Raw genomic sequence first — 8,770 nt, forward strand, 5'->3', positions numbered from 1 at the left:
TAATTATGTTCAATTTGTAACAATGAAAATACATCCTGCATATCAGATATTTACATTATGATTCATAACAGTAGCAAAATTACAGTTATGAAGTAGCAACGAAAATAATTTTATGGTTGGGGGTCACCACAACATGAGGCACTGTATTAAAGGGTCATGGCATTAGGAAGGTTGAGAACCACTGGTCTACAGAAATTGCTGCAAATTTACTTCTTGGTGGAAGAACCTTTCATTCCCAATATATTTACCAATTTTAATTTCTAGACTCAATATAAAGAATGAAGTTGCTAAACCATTAAAAAGGCCCAACTTCTCATTATTGATGGATGCACCATGGCATCCAGTCATGCTATAAATGCCATAGATAGATTACTAAGAGAAAATATGAATTTGAATGTTGCATTTGGTGGGAAAGTTCTCCTTGGAGGAGATTTTTGATGATGTCTCAGTGTTGTGCCACATGCTATGCAATCATCCATAGTACAAATGAGTTTAAAGTACTGTAGTGTTTGGGGATGTTTCAGAAAGGTGTCTCTTAAAAGAAATATGAGATCAGAGGATTCTGCTTATAGTGAATGGTTAGTAAAACTTGGAGATGGCAAACTTGATAGCAGTTTTCATTTAGGAATCGACATTATTGAAATCCCCTATGAAATGATTTGTAACAGATCAATTATTGAAGCTAGCTTTAGAAATAGTATATCTATAGATAGCATTAAAAATATGTCTAAACATGTGATTCTTTGTCCAAAAAATGAGCACGTTCAAAAATTAAATGAAGAAATTTTGAATATACTCGATGAAGATTTTCACACATATTTGAGTGATGATTGAGTGACGCTAACTTCATCACAAGAGAAATTAGTCAAGCACTCTGAAAGTGTTTTTACTCTTAATGAAGTATACAGGGAGATATTAGAATAAGTTTAATCAATTTATCAGTCATTGTATCAATGTTCTTTTTATATCTTGTTTTTTGTTGTTTTTATATCATGTCTTTATTGTTGTTATATCATGTTGTTATTGTTTATATATTAATAACATATATATATATATATACACACTAGTGGCCCAGTGCACGAAATTTGTGCAGGGTGGGGGGCGGTGTCTCTCAGCCCGGCCTGCACCCACTACAATCTGGGACCCCAGGAAGAATGTCCTACTGCTGGTTTACAGGGATCGGGCCTAAACCAGCAGTTGGACATCCCTCTCACAATCTGGGACTACAGGCTCCTAACCGCTCACCTGCCTGCCTGCCTGATTGCCCCTAACCACTCTGCTGCCGGCCTGCTCACCCCCAACTGCCCCCTGCTGCCAGCTTGCTCGCCCCCAAATGCTCCCCCACCAGCCTGATCACCCCCAACTACCATCCCATCCTGGCCTGATCAGCCACAACTGCCCTCCCCTCTTGGCCTCTAACCACCTCTACCTTGGCTCCACCACCATGGCTTTGTCCAGAAGACCATCCGGAATGTCTCCTGGAAGGTCTCCCAGTCTAATTAGCATATTACCCTTTTATTAGTATAGAGACCTGGTGCACGGGTGGGGGCTAGGTGGTTTGCCCTGAAAGGTGTCCTGGATCAGGGTGGGGGTTCCCTTGGGGCATAGGGTGGCCTAGGAGAGGGGCCTGTGGTGGATTGCAGGCCGGCCAAGCCACCATGGGGTGAGGGACCCGTGGGGGGGCGTGGCCAGCCTGGGTGAGGGGCTGAGGGCTGTTTTCAAGCTGGCCACACCCTATTCAGGGTGGGGGTTCCTGCTGGGGTGCCTTGCCAGCCTGGGTGAGGGGCTGAAAGCCGTTTTCAGGCTTGCCACGCCCCCCGCAGACCCAGGCCCCCAGCCATTCCTTCAGAGGTGGCCAGGGAGGGTGGGAAGCTTGGCTTCCTCCATTGCCGGGGGCAACCCACGCCTCCAGCTCCATGGCCTCTGCCATCTTTGTTGGATTAATTTGCATAGGTGCCCTGATTGGCTGGTGGGCATAGCAGAGGAACGGTCAATTTGCATGTTTCCCTTTTATTAGTGTAGATATAATTTTCATATATATTTTACTAATTTTCTTTCATCTCTCACACTTCTATTATAAAGGGAAAATAGCAATATTAAAATATTTTTTCTAATTAATACACTTTCAATGTGCACAAATTTGTGCACTAGTATCCTATATAATAAAAATCCCAGTGACCAAAACGGTGGAACAGTCAGAATGACCAGAGACCAGAATGAGCACGGCCTCTCACCCTGGCTGGCCCCGCCCCCCACGAACAGTTAGGGGCAACCAGGCAGGCAGGCGAGCAGTTAGGGGCCAGCAGTCCCAGATTGTGAGAGGCATGTCCGACTGCCAGTTTAGGCCCGATCCTCAAGGATCCCTGAGGGATTTGGCTTAAACCGGCAGTCAGACAGTCCCCAAGAGGTCCCAGATTGTGCGAGGGTGCAGGCCGGGCTGAGGTCCACCCCCCGTTCATGAATTTCATGCACTGGGCCTCTAATATACTATAACTATTTAGGAATAAGCTATGGTTTCCTTAGGGCTTGCAATATAGATTTTAAATTATTGTATGTCCATTTTTTAGTAACACTATGCCATTTCACATATAGTACTACTACCTTATAACTGAATATTTCCAATTTTTCCTTACCATTACATATGACATTGCTAATATTCACTTCATTTATCTATATGCTATTATCATACAATACAATGATACTATTTTAAAGTTATAATTGAATCAATTACAAATACAAATAAAGGGTTTTAACTTTACTCATTTTGAAGCTTATTCTTCTAATGTATATCTGAGTTTCTGACCTATATTATTTTCCCTCTCCCTAAAGAACTTCTTTTAATATTTCTTGAAGGACAGGTCTTCTGGTGATGAATTTTTGTTCATTTGAGAAAGTCTATCTTTCATTTTTGAAAATATTTTTTTTTATTTCTGCTTCACTTTTGTTTTTAATCCTCAAAACAGGATATGTTTATTGATTTGAGAGAGAGGAAGGGGAGAGAAAAAAAGAGAGGGAGAAAAGAAAAGAGAGAGAGAAACATTGATCCATTGCCTCCTATAAGTGTCCCAACCAGGGGCTGAACCTGCAACTTAGTTATGTGCTCTGACCAGGAATTGAACCTACAGCCTTTCAGACAAGGCTCCAACCAACAGAGCCATGCCAGTTAGGGCTCTCTTTCACTTTTGAAAGAGAAATTTGTTGGATATAGATTCTAGGTTGTGGCTTTTTTTTTTTTTCACTCCACTTTCTTCTTGCTTACATGGTTTCTAGTAAGAAGTTGGCTATGATTCTTATGCTTGTTCCTCTATAAATGAAGAGTTTGTTTTCTTTCAAGATTTTCTTTGTCTATAGTTTTTACAGTTTGAGTATATGGCTAGGTGGAGACATTTTAGTTTATATCCTGCTTGGTTTATGTACTCTTCATCTGTGGTTGGTATCTTATTAATTTTGAAAAGTTCTCAGCCATTCTCATGTCAAATATTTCTCTTACTCTGTTTTTTTTGTTTCCTTCTCATATTTGTTTTGTTTTTCCAAATTATCCCACAGTTCTTGCATGGCCTGTTCAATTTGTTCAGATTCTCTTTTTGCTTTGCATGTTAATTTGGAATGTTACTATTGACCTAACCTCAAGCTAACTGGTATTTCCTTGACCATCTTAGTCTACTGATAAGCCCATCAAAGCATTTTTTATTTTTGTTACATTGGTTTTGAATTTCTAGACTGTTCTTTGATCTGTCTCTCTGCTTACATATCCATCTGTTCTTGAATGGTCTCTTCTTTTGTCATTATAGTCCTTAAAATTAAGTATAGTTATTTTAAATTATTCTTCTGATAATTCTTACATTTATGCCACATGTAAGACTTCTTCTGATACTTTCTTTGTCACTTCAGACTGTTTTTTTCTTATTTTTTATCGTGCCTTATACTTTCTAAAATTGAAAATCAGACAACATATATGGGGTAATAGAAAATGAGATGAGTAGACTTTGAGTATCAGATTGATGTTAATCTGGCTGAGTTAAACTGTGTTTAATTATTTTTCTTTTCATAGCTGTATATGCCAGGGGTTTCAAATTTCTCTACTGTCTTTGTTTTTTATTGCCCCTGTTGACTTTGGGTTTCTCTAAAAACTCCTAATAATCTGCATTTTGCAATTCTTTCAGCTGTAATCCAGTGTTATTATACTGGATACTTGTCGGTATGGTGGTAGGTACTTGGACTAAACTGTGTCCTCCCAAAATTCACATATTAAAGTCCTAAGCCCCAGTATCAAAATGTGAGTGTATTTAGATATTGGGTCTTTAAGTAAGTCCTTAATGTTAAAAGAGGTAGTATTGGTGGACCCTAATCCAATATGACTGGTGTCCTAATGAGAAGTAGGACACTAGAGATGCACTCACACACGTACAGAAAGGACACAAGAAAGCAGCCATCTGCAAGCCAAGGAGAGAAACCTCAGGGGAAATCACACCTGTCTATACCTTAATCTGGGACTTCCAGTCTCCAGACCTATAAGAAAATGTATTCTTTTTTTTTAGCAACACATTCAGTGGTATTTTGTTATGGCAGCCCTAGAAAACTAATACAGTAGTTGGGGAAGAGAGGAAGTGATTGATAATCTTATGAATAAAACTCAGTCTCTCAATGGGCCTATGCCCCTGGATCCTGACCTTCACAAATGTATTTTAGCTTTTCCCCCCACCTCGCAGATGAAAATGGAGGCTAAAGAGGTCTAAAGTGACTTAAATACCTTTCCCTGAGTAAGGCTCTGGTAAAGTCCTTTACCCAGAAGAGCAGGATATGTTATGGGTAATGCTCTGGTGTTTATTTTACATTGGTTAATTGTGCCATTTCTCTACCAGATGCACAAAGAAATTTTTCTTGGTTCTTTGGTGAACCTGGCATGATTCCTGGAGAAAAACCCCATGTAAGTGTAGATCTTCCTTAATGTGGCAAGCCCCATGAGTTTCTAACTCTCATGCTACTCCATACTCAGCCTCCAGCAATTAATCCAAATTACCATTAAGTGTTCCTTTCAGCTTATGGCTCTAGTGGGTCGCAGTCCAGATAAGCAGCTCTTAGTTGTGACTCTCCCTGTTCATCTGTCTCTTCAGTTTTCAGGGTGGCAATTTGCCCTGTCATTGATTTTCAGTCTGTTCAGCTTTTTCTTGTTGTGCGGAAAGGAGTGATAACTCCCAAGCTCTTTAAAAATCAGAGCTGAAACCAGAAGTCCCCAAGACACTTTTTGAATCCAGGAGTTGGTACTCTAGGCCCTATGCTCTCAATTGCCTTATTATACTGGCCCAGTATACTTTCAAAATTAAGCATTTGCTTTAAGAACTTATGTGGTGATGAGTACTTGATTTTTTTTGTGAATAAGAAAATTCTTAATTTATGTTTTTCTAGGGAAATCCAGAAAATATGTCCTGAGTATGGGTAAAGGAAACAGAACACAGTAAATTCTTGTAGCCCCAACTCTTCAAGGCCAACAATATTAGCAGCCAGGACAAACACTGACACTAAGAATCGGGACACAGATAACTTTTCTTCGTAATTTGTGCGGGCTGAACCATGATGCTTCAGGGATGCCCTTGAAGCCTGATGCATTAGAAAATAACAGGGCATGCCCTAGCAGATTTTGCTCAGCGGATAGAGTGTCATCCTGCAGACTGAAGGGTCCTGGGTTCGATTCCGGTGAAGGTCATATGCCCAGGTTGTGGGCTCGATCCCCAGTAGGGGGATGTGCAGGAGGCAGCTGATCAATGATTCTCTCTCATCATTGATGTTTCTATCTCTCTCTCCCTCTCCCTTCCTCTCTACAAAAAAAAATAATTGAGCATTTCAGGATAAGGAGTAATCAATAAGAGGTGAGATAGTAAGGAAAGTTTCAGGGAAATTGGAACAAAATCTGGGCCCTGAATATTGTAGGAATAGAAACTATAGAAGTAAAAGGAAATAAGAAAAGGGAGGAAGGAAGGGGGCAGCAGGAATTTTAAACAGAAAAAGCATGATGAGCCAAAACACAGAAGGCATGGTGGTTCGTGGGATGTAAGGGATCAGCAGGGAAAACAATGTGTTGGCCATAGAGGATTAGAGTGACACATGGTATTAAATCAGGTTAGAAAGATAAGTAAGGGACAAGTGATCATTTAAAACTTAGTCATAAAACTAAACAGTAGGATTAAAATTCACTTTTGGTAGAAATCCTACACCTCTTCAGGAGCACTTTTTTTCAAGTGATAGTAAATTGCAGGGACACTAGATCATTTGGCGTGAGAATGATCCAGTAAGTTTAGACACAATCCAATTACATTGCAATCAATACCATAGGATTTTGGAGCATTTGCTACAATTTTTTATATGAAACTATCTCATTAAATTTGAGTGCAGTGAAAATCCCAGGTTCCCATGACTATTGAAAAGTTCTCTGACCTTAAACATATCAATCTAAAATAAGCACTGTGATAACTGATCTGAGAAATGGCATTTTAAAATATCTAGATAAATAGTAATTGGAAAAATGAGTACTATATCCAAATATTTAGGGATCCAAAAAGATAATGTTTTATCCAGTCTTTAGATTCTAATAAAACTAAGCACTCTCAATATGCATTATTACAGAGGTGTTGATTCTGTAATGAATTAAGCTCACATGATTCATGACTTGCACACAATTGTCTAATCAAAAACAAAGTTAGAGTATTAGGTTATCATTATCTTCTAAAAAAAATTACTGAAGCAGCTGGTTTAATTTACCATCGAATACGCTTATTAGAGCTTGACCAGCATCTCAGGAACCACAAAACTATACAAGATCTAACTGTAAGTTTTTTTTAAAGGATCCCCCTTCTTATACAGCTGAACTATTATATAAGTAAGCATTTTAGAAATAGCATTTCTCCATTTCTCTCCTCCACAGATTCTGTTTCCCAGGCTAATTTTTGCACATTTGTTATTAACCTATATTAATACACAGTCACATTCTTTTTTTTAAATTTTGTTTTATTGCTTAAAGTATTACAAGGAGTATTACATATGTCTCCTTTTTTCCCCCCTTTACCTTTCCCCGGCCTCCCCTACCCCCAGTGTCTTGTGTCCATTGGCTATGCTTATATGCATGCATACAAGTCCTTCGGTTGATCTCTTTACCCGCCCCCCCAACCCTCCTCGGCCACAGTCACATTCTTAACAATAAAAATGTACATTCATTTATATCTATTAACCCATTCTGTTACCTGTTATATTACAAAAAATACTGACAGATGACTGTATTATGTTTCAGAAAGCCTCAATCACTAATGCTTTTTTAACTATGCAATATTATTTTTCCTTTGACTTCTAATAACAATGATATATGAGTGACACATAAGATTTAAGAGCAAATAATGGACTATATTTACATACATCAAATTCATGATAGGAGGGCCATTTGTCTATCATACAAATACTGAGGTCTATACACAATTGATCATTGAATGATACATTACCAAAATGTTTGGATAAGAAAATATTGCTTTCATGAAAGAACTCAAACCATCAATTGATTCCTTGATGACTTCTGGTGACATTACCAGTTTTATATTGATATAACTCTTATTTGCTTTAATATCCCAAGGGTGTTCTCTCTATAAAAATAAGTCACAAGTACAAAACTTTCTAATTCAAAGCTCAGCAGACCAGGGAATGTAAACTTCTGTTACTGGAGATTTTATTATTTCACCATAATTCACTTTTCTGCTATTCCATAAAATCCTGCTTCAGACACAGTCAGAACAAGTATCCATATGGCCTATATTGGATGAGTCTTAAAAAGGAGAAATATATACAAGTTGTGTCTCTTTACAAATCTTTGCACATTAATTTACTAAGTACAGTCACTTTAATATGCACATTGTCTGTCATATTATACAACATCATTCTATATGCCTGTGTTATGAAATAACTATTTTTACTATGACTAAGTGTCCTTAAATAATCTTAGTAAAATAAAAATACTGGTTATATGACTAAAAAAATCCTAACATAAAATTCAGTATGAATTATTTATCTTTTAAGAGAAAAGAACTGTTAAATGTTCCTAATTTTAGAAATTCAGACATTTTCACATTATTTAAAATGATAACTTAACTCATATTTCATTTTGTATTGACAATTACTTTTCTGTCAAGATTTTGATGTCATTTTTAGAATTGATTCTAATGATAATCCCTTGCTATTTTTTATTTCCTGATAACACTAGCATCAACTTTTCAATACATCTATAAATCACCTAGAATGCTTTAGTCTTCTCAAGAGGATCCATAACACTGTTTATGTCACATTTAGTTTAATTATTGTATTTTAAAAATCATATTAATCTTATATTTTTGGATCTTTCATCCCTTAGTTCTTTAATATGATATAATCTGACATTATTTATTTTATGCTTCCTTCTATAACTAGAGGACTGGTATAGGAATTCATTCACAGGTGGGGTCCAGCCAGCCCACCCCAATGGGGGCCAATCAGGGCCAGGCCAGCCAGGAGGAGGGGTCAGGAGAGGTTGGCCAGCTGGTGCATGAATTCATGCATGGGTGGGGTCCCTCGGGGTGGTCTGTGGAGATCAGGCCCTAGCCCACGCCCCAGCCTCACAGCCCCTGAGCCCCACCTGGTACCCTGCCTTGGCCTGGTGCTGCCCCCTCACCTGCTCCACCATCTTGCCTGTGGGGTGATTCATCATGTCCAGGCCACCCGCCAGTTTCCCTCAATGCCTCAGAGCCTGGCAGCAGCC

General features: G+C 38.6%; 1 pseudogene; it reads left to right on the forward strand.

The window, feature by feature from the left end:
• The window catches only part of LOC102239576, an 11,526-nt pseudogene extending 6,086 nt beyond the window's left edge, over nucleotides 1-5,440 (forward strand).
• Nucleotides 5,441-8,770: the final 3,330 nt, after the last annotated feature.

This window comes from Myotis brandtii, unplaced genomic scaffold (genome assembly GCF_000412655.1).
Source record: "Myotis brandtii unplaced genomic scaffold, ASM41265v1 scaffold734, whole genome shotgun sequence".
NCBI classification, from domain to species: domain Eukaryota; kingdom Metazoa; phylum Chordata; class Mammalia; order Chiroptera; family Vespertilionidae; genus Myotis; species Myotis brandtii.